General features: G+C 59.7%; 22 non-coding genes across 22 annotated transcripts; all 22 read right to left on the bottom strand.

Moving 5' to 3' along the window:
• Positions 1–204: 204 nt before the first annotated feature.
• Positions 205–368, bottom strand: LOC137519983 (U1 spliceosomal RNA). The gene has a single exon (XR_011021350.1). It is a non-coding gene; the product is annotated as a U1 spliceosomal RNA (small nuclear RNA).
• A 400-nt stretch (positions 369–768) lies between these two features.
• Positions 769–932, bottom strand: LOC137520233 (U1 spliceosomal RNA). The gene has a single exon (XR_011021568.1). It is a non-coding gene; the product is annotated as a U1 spliceosomal RNA (small nuclear RNA).
• A 404-nt stretch (positions 933–1,336) lies between these two features.
• LOC137520232 (U1 spliceosomal RNA) lies at positions 1,337–1,500 on the bottom strand. Its single transcript, XR_011021567.1, has one exon. It is a non-coding gene; the product is annotated as a U1 spliceosomal RNA (small nuclear RNA).
• A 400-nt stretch (positions 1,501–1,900) lies between these two features.
• Positions 1,901–2,064, bottom strand: LOC137520231 (U1 spliceosomal RNA). Its single transcript, XR_011021566.1, has one exon. It is a non-coding gene; the product is annotated as a U1 spliceosomal RNA (small nuclear RNA).
• A 404-nt stretch (positions 2,065–2,468) lies between these two features.
• LOC137520230 (U1 spliceosomal RNA) lies at positions 2,469–2,632 on the bottom strand. Its single transcript, XR_011021565.1, has one exon. It is a non-coding gene; the product is annotated as a U1 spliceosomal RNA (small nuclear RNA).
• A 404-nt stretch (positions 2,633–3,036) lies between these two features.
• Positions 3,037–3,200, bottom strand: LOC137520229 (U1 spliceosomal RNA). The gene has a single exon (XR_011021564.1). It is a non-coding gene; the product is annotated as a U1 spliceosomal RNA (small nuclear RNA).
• Positions 3,201–3,604: 404 nt separating this feature from the next.
• Positions 3,605–3,768, bottom strand: LOC137519909 (U1 spliceosomal RNA). The gene has a single exon (XR_011021277.1). It is a non-coding gene; the product is annotated as a U1 spliceosomal RNA (small nuclear RNA).
• A 404-nt stretch (positions 3,769–4,172) lies between these two features.
• LOC137520147 (U1 spliceosomal RNA) lies at positions 4,173–4,336 on the bottom strand. Its single transcript, XR_011021485.1, has one exon. It is a non-coding gene; the product is annotated as a U1 spliceosomal RNA (small nuclear RNA).
• A 404-nt stretch (positions 4,337–4,740) lies between these two features.
• Positions 4,741–4,904, bottom strand: LOC137520228 (U1 spliceosomal RNA). The gene has a single exon (XR_011021563.1). It is a non-coding gene; the product is annotated as a U1 spliceosomal RNA (small nuclear RNA).
• A 404-nt stretch (positions 4,905–5,308) lies between these two features.
• LOC137520227 (U1 spliceosomal RNA) lies at positions 5,309–5,472 on the bottom strand. Its single transcript, XR_011021562.1, has one exon. It is a non-coding gene; the product is annotated as a U1 spliceosomal RNA (small nuclear RNA).
• Positions 5,473–5,876: 404 nt separating this feature from the next.
• Positions 5,877–6,040, bottom strand: LOC137520226 (U1 spliceosomal RNA). Its single transcript, XR_011021561.1, has one exon. It is a non-coding gene; the product is annotated as a U1 spliceosomal RNA (small nuclear RNA).
• A 404-nt stretch (positions 6,041–6,444) lies between these two features.
• Positions 6,445–6,608, bottom strand: LOC137520146 (U1 spliceosomal RNA). The gene has a single exon (XR_011021484.1). It is a non-coding gene; the product is annotated as a U1 spliceosomal RNA (small nuclear RNA).
• Positions 6,609–7,012: 404 nt separating this feature from the next.
• On the bottom strand, positions 7,013–7,176 carry LOC137520145 (U1 spliceosomal RNA). Its single transcript, XR_011021483.1, has one exon. It is a non-coding gene; the product is annotated as a U1 spliceosomal RNA (small nuclear RNA).
• A 404-nt stretch (positions 7,177–7,580) lies between these two features.
• LOC137520225 (U1 spliceosomal RNA) lies at positions 7,581–7,744 on the bottom strand. The gene has a single exon (XR_011021560.1). It is a non-coding gene; the product is annotated as a U1 spliceosomal RNA (small nuclear RNA).
• Positions 7,745–8,148: 404 nt separating this feature from the next.
• Positions 8,149–8,312, bottom strand: LOC137520223 (U1 spliceosomal RNA). The gene has a single exon (XR_011021558.1). It is a non-coding gene; the product is annotated as a U1 spliceosomal RNA (small nuclear RNA).
• A 404-nt stretch (positions 8,313–8,716) lies between these two features.
• LOC137520222 (U1 spliceosomal RNA) lies at positions 8,717–8,880 on the bottom strand. Its single transcript, XR_011021557.1, has one exon. It is a non-coding gene; the product is annotated as a U1 spliceosomal RNA (small nuclear RNA).
• A 404-nt stretch (positions 8,881–9,284) lies between these two features.
• On the bottom strand, positions 9,285–9,448 carry LOC137520144 (U1 spliceosomal RNA). Its single transcript, XR_011021482.1, has one exon. It is a non-coding gene; the product is annotated as a U1 spliceosomal RNA (small nuclear RNA).
• A 404-nt stretch (positions 9,449–9,852) lies between these two features.
• LOC137520141 (U1 spliceosomal RNA) lies at positions 9,853–10,016 on the bottom strand. Its single transcript, XR_011021480.1, has one exon. It is a non-coding gene; the product is annotated as a U1 spliceosomal RNA (small nuclear RNA).
• Positions 10,017–10,420: 404 nt separating this feature from the next.
• LOC137520221 (U1 spliceosomal RNA) lies at positions 10,421–10,584 on the bottom strand. Its single transcript, XR_011021556.1, has one exon. It is a non-coding gene; the product is annotated as a U1 spliceosomal RNA (small nuclear RNA).
• A 404-nt stretch (positions 10,585–10,988) lies between these two features.
• LOC137520219 (U1 spliceosomal RNA) lies at positions 10,989–11,152 on the bottom strand. Its single transcript, XR_011021555.1, has one exon. It is a non-coding gene; the product is annotated as a U1 spliceosomal RNA (small nuclear RNA).
• Positions 11,153–11,556: 404 nt separating this feature from the next.
• On the bottom strand, positions 11,557–11,720 carry LOC137520218 (U1 spliceosomal RNA). Its single transcript, XR_011021554.1, has one exon. It is a non-coding gene; the product is annotated as a U1 spliceosomal RNA (small nuclear RNA).
• A 404-nt stretch (positions 11,721–12,124) lies between these two features.
• Positions 12,125–12,288, bottom strand: LOC137520217 (U1 spliceosomal RNA). Its single transcript, XR_011021553.1, has one exon. It is a non-coding gene; the product is annotated as a U1 spliceosomal RNA (small nuclear RNA).
• Between the last annotated feature and the right edge of the window lie 331 nt (positions 12,289–12,619).

The raw sequence follows: 12,619 nt of genomic DNA, 5'->3' as shown, positions 1-12,619 counted from the left end.
TCGGCCGGAGCGCAGTGAGCCCTGAGGATTTGCATAGAGTGATGATGTCACAGAAGCAGCCACACCCAGCCCCTGTGAAGGATGAAAAAAGCCTTCTCTGTCGCAGTGCAGATAAAGGACCGAGTCCCGCATGCTCTCCCCACTGTCCCCAGCCAGCAAGGGATCCTCAGCAGCACGCCTGCTCTGTCATTAACCGGTGCTCATCAGGGGAAAGCGCGAACGCAGTCCCCCACTACCACAAATTATGCAGTCGAGTTTCCCGCATTTGGGGAAATCGCAGGGGTCAAGCTGCCCGGAGTGCAATGGACGGGCCTCACCCTGGGAGAACCACCTTCGTGATCATGGTATCTCCCCTGCCAGGTAAGTATGAGTTGCTCTTGCACGCAGGCAGGCCGCCGGTTGCAGCCCTCGCTGCCCAGCAGGGGGCGACTTTGCGAAGCGCTCGCTCACTCTCTCCCTTGATCGGCACTGAACGCGGGAAACACAGCCCACGGGAAAGCTCCGCCGCACTTGCCCAGAGCTACAGTTAGCCGCAAACACCAGAAAATGCCATAAACCGGGCACTCGGCCGGAGCGCAGTGAGCCCTGAGGATTTGCATAGAGTGATGATGTCACAGAAGCAGCCACACCCAGCCCCTGTGAAGGATGAAAAAAGCCTTCTCTGTCGCAGTGCAGATAAAGGACCGAGTCCCGCATGCTCTCCCCACTGTCCCCAGCCAGCAAGGGATCCTCAGCGGCACGCCTGCTCTGTCGTTAACCGGTGCTCATCAGGGGAAAGCGCGAACGCAGTCCCCCACTACCACAAATTATGCAGTCGAGTTTCCCGCATTTGGGGAAATCGCAGGGGTCAACCTGCCCGGAGTGCAATGGACGGGCCTCACCCTGGGAGAACCACCTTCGTGATCATGGTATCTCCCCTGCCAGGTAAGTATGAGTTGCTCTTGCACGCAGGCAGGCCGCCGGTTGCAGCCCTCGCTGCCCAGCAGGGGGCGACTTTGCGAAGCGCTCGCTCGCTCACTCTCTCCCTTGATCGGCACTGAACGCGGGAAACACAGCCCACGGGAAAGCTCCGCCGCACTTGCCCAGAGCTACAGTTAGCCGCAAACACCAGAAAATGCCATAAACCGGGCACTCGGCCGGAGCGCAGTGAGCCCTGAGGATTTGCATAGAGTGATGATGTCACAGAAGCAGCCACACCCAGCCCCTGTGAAGGATGAAAAAAGCCTTCTCTGTCGCAGTGCAGATAAAGGACCGAGTCCCGCATGCTCTCCCCACTGTCCCCAGCCAGCAAGGGATCCTCAGCGGCACGCCTGCTCTGTCGTTAACCGGTGCTCATCAGGGGAAAGCGCGAACGCAGTCCCCCACTACCACAAATTATGCAGTCGAGTTTCCCGCATTTGGGGAAATCGCAGGGGTCAACCTGCCCGGAGTGCAATGGACGGGCCTCACCCTGGGAGAACCACCTTCGTGATCATGGTATCTCCCCTGCCAGGTAAGTATGAGTTGCTCTTGCACGCAGGCAGGCCGCCGGTTGCAGCCCTCGCTGCCCAGCAGGGGGCGACTTTGCGAAGCGCTCGCTCACTCTCTCCCTTGATCGGCACTGAACGCGGGAAACACAGCCCACGGGAAAGCTCCGCCGCACTTGCCCAGAGCTACAGTTAGCCGCAAACACCAGAAAATGCCATAAACCGGGCACTCGGCCGGAGCGCAGTGAGCCCTGAGGATTTGCATAGAGTGATGATGTCACAGAAGCAGCCACACCCAGCCCCTGTGAAGGATGAAAAAAGCCTTCTCTGTCGCAGTGCAGATAAAGGACCGAGTCCCGCATGCTCTCCCCACTGTCCCCAGCCAGCAAGGGATCCTCAGCGGCACGCCTGCTCTGTCGTTAACCGGTGCTCATCAGGGGAAAGCGCGAACGCAGTCCCCCACTACCACAAATTATGCAGTCGAGTTTCCCGCATTTGGGGAAATCGCAGGGGTCAACCTGCCCGGAGTGCAATGGACGGGCCTCACCCTGGGAGAACCACCTTCGTGATCATGGTATCTCCCCTGCCAGGTAAGTATGAGTTGCTCTTGCACGCAGGCAGGCCGCCGGTTGCAGCCCTCGCTGCCCAGCAGGGGGCGACTTTGCGAAGCGCTCGCTCGCTCACTCTCTCCCTTGATCGGCACTGAACGCGGGAAACACAGCCCACGGGAAAGCTCCGCCGCACTTGCCCAGAGCTACAGTTAGCCGCAAACACCAGAAAATGCCATAAACCGGGCACTCGGCCGGAGCGCAGTGAGCCCTGAGGATTTGCATAGAGTGATGATGTCACAGAAGCAGCCACACCCAGCCCCTGTGAAGGATGAAAAAAGCCTTCTCTGTCGCAGTGCAGATAAAGGACCGAGTCCCGCATGCTCTCCCCACTGTCCCCAGCCAGCAAGGGATCCTCAGCGGCACGCCTGCTCTGTCGTTAACCGGTGCTCATCAGGGGAAAGCGCGAACGCAGTCCCCCACTACCACAAATTATGCAGTCGAGTTTCCCGCATTTGGGGAAATCGCAGGGGTCAACCTGCCCGGAGTGCAATGGACGGGCCTCACCCTGGGAGAACCACCTTCGTGATCATGGTATCTCCCCTGCCAGGTAAGTATGAGTTGCTCTTGCACGCAGGCAGGCCGCCGGTTGCAGCCCTCGCTGCCCAGCAGGGGGCGACTTTGCGAAGCGCTCGCTCGCTCACTCTCTCCCTTGATCGGCACTGAACGCGGGAAACACAGCCCACGGGAAAGCTCCGCCGCACTTGCCCAGAGCTACAGTTAGCCGCAAACACCAGAAAATGCCATAAACCGGGCACTCGGCCGGAGCGCAGTGAGCCCTGAGGATTTGCCTAGAGTGATGATGTCACAGAAGCAGCCACACCCAGCCCCTGTGAAGGATGAAAAAAGCCTTCTCTGTCGCAGTGCAGATAAAGGACCGAGTCCCGCATGCTCTCCCCACTGTCCCCAGCCAGCAAGGGATCCTCAGCGGCACGCCTGCTCTGTCGTTAACCGGTGCTCATCAGGGGAAAGCGCGAACGCAGTCCCCCACTACCACAAATTATGCAGTCGAGTTTCCCGCATTTGGGGAAATCGCAGGGGTCAACCTGCCCGGAGTGCAATGGACGGGCCTCACCCTGGGAGAACCACCTTCGTGATCATGGTATCTCCCCTGCCAGGTAAGTATGAGTTGCTCTTGCACGCAGGCAGGCCGCCGGTTGCAGCCCTCGCTGCCCAGCAGGGGGCGACTTTGCGAAGCGCTCGCTCGCTCACTCTCTCCCTTGATCGGCACTGAACGCGGGAAACACAGCCCACGGGAAAGCTCCGCCGCACTTGCCCAGAGCTACAGTTAGCCGCAAACACCAGAAAATGCCATAAACCGGGCACTCGGCCGGAGCGCAGTGAGCCCTGAGGATTTGCATAGAGTGATGATGTCACAGAAGCAGCCACACCCAGCCCCTGTGAAGGATGAAAAAAGCCTTCTCTGTCGCAGTGCAGATAAAGGACCGAGTCCCGCATGCTCTCCCCACTGTCCCCAGCCAGCAAGGGATCCTCAGCGGCACGCCTGCTCTGTCGTTAACCGGTGCTCATCAGGGGAAAGCGCGAACGCAGTCCCCCACTACCAAAAATTATGCAGTCGAGTTTCCCGCATTTGGGGAAATCGCAGGGGTCAACCTGCCCGGAGTGCAATGGACGGGCCTCACCCTGGGAGAACCACCTTCGTGATCATGGTATCTCCCCTGCCAGGTAAGTATGAGTTGCTCTTGCACGCAGGCAGGCCGCCGGTTGCAGCCCTCGCTGCCCAGCAGGGGGCGACTTTGCGAAGCGCTCGCTCGCTCACTCTCTCCCTTGATCGGCACTGAACGCGGGAAACACAGCCCACGGGAAAGCTCCGCCGCACTTGCCCAGAGCTACAGTTAGCCGCAAACACCAGAAAATGCCATAAACCGGGCACTCGGCCGGAGCGCAGTGAGCCCTGAGGATTTGCCTAGAGTGATGATGTCACAGAAGCAGCCACACCCAGCCCCTGTGAAGGATGAAAAAAGCCTTCTCTGTCGCAGTGCAGATAAAGGACCGAGTCCCGCATGCTCTCCCCACTGTCCCCAGCCAGCAAGGGATCCTCAGCGGCACGCCTGCTCTGTCGTTAACCGGTGCTCATCAGGGGAAAGCGCGAACGCAGTCCCCCACTACCACAAATTATGCAGTCGAGTTTCCCGCATTTGGGGAAATCGCAGGGGTCAACCTGCCCGGAGTGCAATGGGCGGGCCTCACCCTGGGAGAACCACCTTCGTGATCATGGTATCTCCCCTGCCAGGTAAGTATGAGTTGCTCTTGCACGCAGGCAGGCCGCCGGTTGCAGCCCTCGCTGCCCAGCAGGGGGCGACTTTGCGAAGCGCTCGCTCGCTCACTCTCTCCCTTGATCGGCACTGAACGCGGGAAACACAGCCCACGGGAAAGCTCCGCCGCACTTGCCCAGAGCTACAGTTAGCCGCAAACACCAGAAAATGCCATAAACCGGGCACTCGGCCGGAGCGCAGTGAGCCCTGAGGATTTGCATAGAGTGATGATGTCACAGAAGCAGCCACACCCAGCCCCTGTGAAGGATGAAAAAAGCCTTCTCTGTCGCAGTGCAGATAAAGGACCGAGTCCCGCATGCTCTCCCCACTGTCCCCAGCCAGCAAGGGATCCTCAGCGGCACGCCTGCTCTGTCGTTAACCGGTGCTCATCAGGGGAAAGCGCGAACGCAGTCCCCCACTACCACAAATTATGCAGTCGAGTTTCCCGCATTTGGGGAAATCGCAGGGGTCAACCTGCCCGGAGTGCAATGGACGGGCCTCACCCTGGGAGAACCACCTTCGTGATCATGGTATCTCCCCTGCCAGGTAAGTATGAGTTGCTCTTGCACGCAGGCAGGCCGCCGGTTGCAGCCCTCGCTGCCCAGCAGGGGGCGACTTTGCGAAGCGCTCGCTCGCTCACTCTCTCCCTTGATCGGCACTGAACGCGGGAAACACAGCCCACGGGAAAGCTCCGCCGCACTTGCCCAGAGCTACAGTTAGCCGCAAACACCAGAAAATGCCATAAACCGGGCACTCGGCCGGAGCGCAGTGAGCCCTGAGGATTTGCATAGAGTGATGATGTCACAGAAGCAGCCACACCCAGCCCCTGTGAAGGATGAAAAAAGCCTTCTCTGTCGCAGTGCAGATAAAGGACCGAGTCCCGCATGCTCTCCCCACTGTCCCCAGCCAGCAAGGGATCCTCAGCGGCACGCCTGCTCTGTCGTTAACCGGTGCTCATCAGGGGAAAGCGCGAACGCAGTCCCCCACTACCACAAATTATGCAGTCGAGTTTCCCGCATTTGGGGAAATCGCAGGGGTCAACCTGCCCGGAGTGCAATGGACGGGCCTCACCCTGGGAGAACCACCTTCGTGATCATGGTATCTCCCCTGCCAGGTAAGTATGAGTTGCTCTTGCACGCAGGCAGGCCGCCGGTTGCAGCCCTCGCTGCCCAGCAGGGGGCGACTTTGCGAAGCGCTCGCTCGCTCACTCTCTCCCTTGATCGGCACTGAACGCGGGAAACACAGCCCACGGGAAAGCTCCACCGCACTTGCCCAGAGCTACAGTTAGCCGCAAACACCAGAAAATGCCATAAACCGGGCACTCGGCCGGAGCGCAGTGAGCCCTGAGGATTTGCATAGAGTGATGATGTCACAGAAGCAGCCACACCCAGCCCCTGTGAAGGATGAAAAAAGCCTTCTCTGTCGCAGTGCAGATAAAGGACCGAGTCCCGCATGCTCTCCCCACTGTCCCCAGCCAGCAAGGGATCCTCAGCGGCACGCCTGCTCTGTCGTTAACCGGTGCTCATCAGGGGAAAGCGCGAACGCAGTCCCCCACTACCACAAATTATGCAGTCGAGTTTCCCGCATTTGGGGAAATCGCAGGGGTCAACCTGCCCGGAGTGCAATGGACGGGCCTCACCCTGGGAGAACCACCTTCGTGATCATGGTATCTCCCCTGCCAGGTAAGTATGAGTTGCTCTTGCACGCAGGCAGGCCGCCGGTTGCAGCCCTCGCTGCCCAGCAGGGGGCGACTTTGCGAAGCGCTCGCTCGCTCACTCTCTCCCTTGATCGGCACTGAACGCGGGAAACACAGCCCACGGGAAAGCTCCGCCGCACTTGCCCAGAGCTACAGTTAGCCGCAAACACCAGAAAATGCCATAAACCGGGCACTCGGCCGGAGCGCAGTGAGCCCTGAGGATTTGCATAGAGTGATGATGTCACAGAAGCAGCCACACCCAGCCCCTGTGAAGGATGAAAAAAGCCTTCTCTGTCGCAGTGCAGATAAAGGACCGAGTCCCGCATGCTCTCCCCACTGTCCCCAGCCAGCAAGGGATCCTCAGCGGCACGCCTGCTCTGTCGTTAACCGGTGCTCATCAGGGGAAAGCGCGAACGCAGTCCCCCACTACCACAAATTATGCAGTCGAGTTTCCCGCATTTGGGGAAATCGCAGGGGTCAACCTGCCCGGAGTGCAATGGGCGGGCCTCACCCTGGGAGAACCACCTTCGTGATCATGGTATCTCCCCTGCCAGGTAAGTATGAGTTGCTCTTGCACGCAGGCAGGCCGCCGGTTGCAGCCCTCGCTGCCCAGCAGGGGGCGACTTTGCGAAGCGCTCGCTCGCTCACTCTCTCCCTTGATCGGCACTGAACGCGGGAAACACAGCCCACGGGAAAGCTCCGCCGCACTTGCCCAGAGCTACAGTTAGCCGCAAACACCAGAAAATGCCATAAACCGGGCACTCGGCCGGAGCGCAGTGAGCCCTGAGGATTTGCATAGAGTGATGATGTCACAGAAGCAGCCACACCCAGCCCCTGTGAAGGATGAAAAAAGCCTTCTCTGTCGCAGTGCAGATAAAGGACCGAGTCCCGCATGCTCTCCCCACTGTCCCCAGCCAGCAAGGGATCCTCAGCGGCACGCCTGCTCTGTCGTTAACCGGTGCTCATCAGGGGAAAGCGCGAACGCAGTCCCCCACTACCACAAATTATGCAGTCGAGTTTCCCGCATTTGGGGAAATCGCAGGGGTCAACCTGCCCGGAGTGCAATGGGCGGGCCTCACCCTGGGAGAACCACCTTCGTGATCATGGTATCTCCCCTGCCAGGTAAGTATGAGTTGCTCTTGCACGCAGGCAGGCCGCCGGTTGCAGCCCTCGCTGCCCAGCAGGGGGCGACTTTGCGAAGCGCTCGCTCGCTCACTCTCTCCCTTGATCGGCACTGAACGCGGGAAACACAGCCCACGGGAAAGCTCCGCCGCACTTGCCCAGAGCTACAGTTAGCCGCAAACACCAGAAAATGCCATAAACCGGGCACTCGGCCGGAGCGCAGTGAGCCCTGAGGATTTGCATAGAGTGATGATGTCACAGAAGCAGCCACACCCAGCCCCTGTGAAGGATGAAAAAAGCCTTCTCTGTCGCAGTGCAGATAAAGGACCGAGTCCCGCATGCTCTCCCCACTGTCCCCAGCCAGCAAGGGATCCTCAGCGGCACGCCTGCTCTGTCGTTAACCGGTGCTCATCAGGGGAAAGCGCGAACGCAGTCCCCCACTACCACAAATTATGCAGTCGAGTTTCCCGCATTTGGGGAAATCGCAGGGGTCAACCTGCCCGGAGTGCAATGGACGGGCCTCACCCTGGGAGAACCACCTTCGTGATCATGGTATCTCCCCTGCCAGGTAAGTATGAGTTGCTCTTGCACGCAGGCAGGCCGCCGGTTGCAGCCCTCGCTGCCCAGCAGGGGGCGACTTTGCGAAGCGCTCGCTCGCTCACTCTCTCCCTTGATCGGCACTGAACGCGGGAAACACAGCCCACGGGAAAGCTCCGCCGCACTTGCCCAGAGCTACAGTTAGCCGCAAACACCAGAAAATGCCATAAACCGGGCACTCGGCCGGAGCGCAGTGAGCCCTGAGGATTTGCATAGAGTGATGATGTCACAGAAGCAGCCACACCCAGCCCCTGTGAAGGATGAAAAAAGCCTTCTCTGTCGCAGTGCAGATAAAGGACCGAGTCCCGCATGCTCTCCCCACTGTCCCCAGCCAGCAAGGGATCCTCAGCGGCACGCCTGCTCTGTCGTTAACCGGTGCTCATCAGGGGAAAGCGCGAACGCAGTCCCCCACTACCACAAATTATGCAGTCGAGTTTCCCGCATTTGGGGAAATCGCAGGGGTCAACCTGCCCGGAGTGCAATGGACGGGCCTCACCCTGGGAGAACCACCTTCGTGATCATGGTATCTCCCCTGCCAGGTAAGTATGAGTTGCTCTTGCACGCAGGCAGGCCGCCGGTTGCAGCCCTCGCTGCCCAGCAGGGGGCGACTTTGCGAAGCGCTCGCTCGCTCACTCTCTCCCTTGATCGGCACTGAACGCGGGAAACACAGCCCACGGGAAAGCTCCGCCGCACTTGCCCAGAGCTACAGTTAGCCGCAAACACCAGAAAATGCCATAAACCGGGCACTCGGCCGGAGCGCAGTGAGCCCTGAGGATTTGCATAGAGTGATGATGTCACAGAAGCAGCCACACCCAGCCCCTGTGAAGGATGAAAAAAGCCTTCTCTGTCGCAGTGCAGATAAAGGACCGAGTCCCGCATGCTCTCCCCACTGTCCCCAGCCAGCAAGGGATCCTCAGCGGCACGCCTGCTCTGTCGTTAACCGGTGCTCATCAGGGGAAAGCGCGAACGCAGTCCCCCACTACCACAAATTATGCAGTCGAGTTTCCCGCATTTGGGGAAATCGCAGGGGTCAACCTGCCCGGAGTGCAATGGACGGGCCTCACCCTGGGAGAACCACCTTCGTGATCATGGTATCTCCCCTGCCAGGTAAGTATGAGTTGCTCTTGCACGCAGGCAGGCCGCCGGTTGCAGCCCTCGCTGCCCAGCAGGGGGCGACTTTGCGAAGCGCTCGCTCGCTCACTCTCTCCCTTGATCGGCACTGAACGCGGGAAACACAGCCCACGGGAAAGCTCCGCCGCACTTGCCCAGAGCTACAGTTAGCCGCAAACACCAGAAAATGCCATAAACCGGGCACTCGGCCGGAGCGCAGTGAGCCCTGAGGATTTGCATAGAGTGATGATGTCACAGAAGCAGCCACACCCAGCCCCTGTGAAGGATGAAAAAAGCCTTCTCTGTCGCAGTGCAGATAAAGGACCGAGTCCCGCATGCTCTCCCCACTGTCCCCAGCCAGCAAGGGATCCTCAGCGGCACGCCTGCTCTGTCGTTAACCGGTGCTCATCAGGGGAAAGCGCGAACGCAGTCCCCCACTACCACAAATTATGCAGTCGAGTTTCCCGCATTTGGGGAAATCGCAGGGGTCAACCTGCCCGGAGTGCAATGGGCGGGCCTCACCCTGGGAGAACCACCTTCGTGATCATGGTATCTCCCCTGCCAGGTAAGTATGAGTTGCTCTTGCACGCAGGCAGGCCGCCGGTTGCAGCCCTCGCTGCCCAGCAGGGGGCGACTTTGCGAAGCGCTCGCTCGCTCACTCTCTCCCTTGATCGGCACTGAACGCGGGAAACACAGCCCACGGGAAAGCTCCGCCGCACTTGCCCAGAGCTACAGTTAGCCGCAAACACCAGAAAATGCCATAAACCGGGCACTCGGCCGGAGCGCAGTGAGCCCTGAGGATTTGCATAGAGTGATGATGTCACAGAAGCAGCCACACCCAGCCCCTGTGAAGGATGAAAAAAGCCTTCTCTGTCGCAGTGCAGATAAAGGACCGAGTCCCGCATGCTCTCCCCACTGTCCCCAGCCAGCAAGGGATCCTCAGCGGCACGCCTGCTCTGTCGTTAACCGGTGCTCATCAGGGGAAAGCGCGAACGCAGTCCCCCACTACCACAAATTATGCAGTCGAGTTTCCCGCATTTGGGGAAATCGCAGGGGTCAACCTGCCCGGAGTGCAATGGGCGGGCCTCACCCTGGGAGAACCACCTTCGTGATCATGGTATCTCCCCTGCCAGGTAAGTATGAGTTGCTCTTGCACGCAGGCAGGCCGCCGGTTGCAGCCCTCGCTGCCCAGCAGGGGGCGACTTTGCGAAGCGCTCGCTCGCTCACTCTCTCCCTTGATCGGCACTGAACGCGGGAAACACAGCCCACGGGAAAGCTCCGCCGCACTTGCCCAGAGCTACAGTTAGCCGCAAACACCAGAAAATGCCATAAACCGGGCACTCGGCCGGAGCGCAGTGAGCCCTGAGGATTTGCATAGAGTGATGATGTCACAGAAGCAGCCACACCCAGCCCCTGTGAAGGATGAAAAAAGCCTTCTCTGTCGCAGTGCAGATAAAGGACCGAGTCCCGCATGCTCTCCCCACTGTCCCCAGCCAGCAAGGGATCCTCAGCGGCACGCCTGCTCTGTCGTTAACCGGTGCTCATCAGGGGAAAGCGCGAACGCAGTCCCCCACTACCACAAATTATGCAGTCGAGTTTCCCGCATTTGGGGAAATCGCAGGGGTCAACCTGCCCGGAGTGCAATGGACGGGCCTCACCCTGGGAGAACCACCTTCGTGATCATGGTATCTCCCCTGCCAGGTAAGTATGAGTTGCTCTTGCACGCAGGCAGGCCGCCGGTTGCAGCCCTCGCTGCCCAGCAGGGGGCGACTTTGCGAAGCGCTCGCTCGCTCACTCTCTCCCTTGATCGGCACTGAACGCGGGAAACACAGCCCACGGGAAAGCTCCGCCGCACTTGCCCAGAGCTACAGTTAGCCGCAAACACCAGAAAATGCCATAAACCGGGCACTCGGCCGGAGCGCAGTGAGCCCTGAGGATTTGCATAGAGTGATGATGTCACAGAAGCAGCCACACCCAGCCCCTGTGAAGGATGAAAAAAGCCTTCTCTGTCGCAGTGCAGATAAAGGACCGAGTCCCGCATGCTCTCCCCACTGTCCCCAGCCAGCAAGGGATCCTCAGCGGCACGCCTGCTCTGTCGTTAACCGGTGCTCATCAGGGGAAAGCGCGAACGCAGTCCCCCACTACCACAAATTATGCAGTCGAGTTTCCCGCATTTGGGGAAATCGCAGGGGTCAACCTGCCCGGAGTGCAATGGACGGGCCTCACCCTGGGAGAACCACCTTCGTGATCATGGTATCTCCCCTGCCAGGTAAGTATGAGTTGCTCTTGCACGCAGGCAGGCCGCCGGTTGCAGCCCTCGCTGCCCAGCAGGGGGCGACTTTGCGAAGCGCTCGCTCGCTCACTCTCTCCCTTGATCGGCACTGAACGCGGGAAACACAGCCCACGGGAAAGCTCCGCCGCACTTGCCCAGAGCTACAGTTAGCCGCAAACACCAGAAAATGCCATAAACCGGGCACTCGGCCGGAGCGCAGTGAGCCCTGAGGATTTGCATAGAGTGATGATGTCACAGAAGCAGCCACACCCAGCCCCTGTGAAGGATGAAAAAAGCCTTCTCTGTCGCAGTGCAGATAAAGGACCGAGTCCCGCATGCTCTCCCCACTGTCCCCAGCCAGCAAGGGATCCTCAGCGGCACGCCTGCTCTGTCGTTAACCGGTGCTCATCAGGGGAAAGCGCGAACGCAGTCCCCCACTACCACAAATTATGCAGTCGAGTTTCCCGCATTTGGGGAAATCGCAGGGGTCAACCTGCCCGGAGTGCAATGGACGGGCCTCACCCTGGGAGAACCACCTTCGTGATCATGGTATCTCCCCTGCCAGGTAAGTATGAGTTGCTCTTGCACGCAGGCAGGCCGCCGGTTGCAGCCCTCGCTGCCCAGCAGGGGGCGACTTTGCGAAGCGCTCGCTCGCTCACTCTCTCCCTTGATCGGCACTGAACGCGGGAAACACAGCCCACGGGAAAGCTCCGCCGCACTTGCCCAGAGCTACAGTTAGCCGCAAACACCAGAAAATGCCATAAACCGGGCACTCGGCCGGAGCGCAGTGAGCCCTGAGGATTTGCATAGAGTGATGATGTCACAGAAGCAGCCACACCCAGCCCCTGTGAAGGATGAAAAAAGCCTTCTCTGTCGCAGTGCAGATAAAGGACCGAGTCCCGCATGCTCTCCCCACTGTCCCCAGCCAGCAAGGGATCCTCAGCGGCACGCCTGCTCTGTCGTTAACCGGTGCTCATCAGGGGAAAGCGCGAACGCAGTCCCCCACTACCACAAATTATGCAGTCGAGTTTCCCGCATTTGGGGAAATCGCAGGGGTCAACCTGCCCGGAGTGCAATGGACGGGCCTCACCCTGGGAGAACCACCTTCGTGATCATGGTATCTCCCCTGCCAGGTAAGTATGAGTTGCTCTTGCACGCAGGCAGGCCGCCGGTTGCAGCCCTCGCTGCCCAGCAGGGGGCGACTTTGCGAAGCGCTCGCTCGCTCACTCTCTCCCTTGATCGGCACTGAACGCGGGAAACACAGCCCACGGGAAAGCTCCGCCGCACTTGCCCAGAGCTACAGTTAGCCGCAAACACCAGAAAATGCCATAAACCGGGCACTCGGCCGGAGCGCAGTGAGCCCTGAGGATTTGCATAGAGTGATGATGTCACAGAAGCAGCCACACCCAGCCCCTGTGAAGGATGAAAAAAGCCTTCTCTGTCGCAGTGCAGATAAAGGACCGAGTCCCGCA

The sequence above is a fragment of the Hyperolius riggenbachi genome, chromosome 5, assembly GCF_040937935.1.
Source record: "Hyperolius riggenbachi isolate aHypRig1 chromosome 5, aHypRig1.pri, whole genome shotgun sequence".
NCBI classification, from domain to species: Eukaryota; Metazoa; Chordata; class Amphibia; order Anura; family Hyperoliidae; genus Hyperolius; species Hyperolius riggenbachi.
This window is presented reverse-complemented; position numbering and strand designations above follow the sequence as displayed.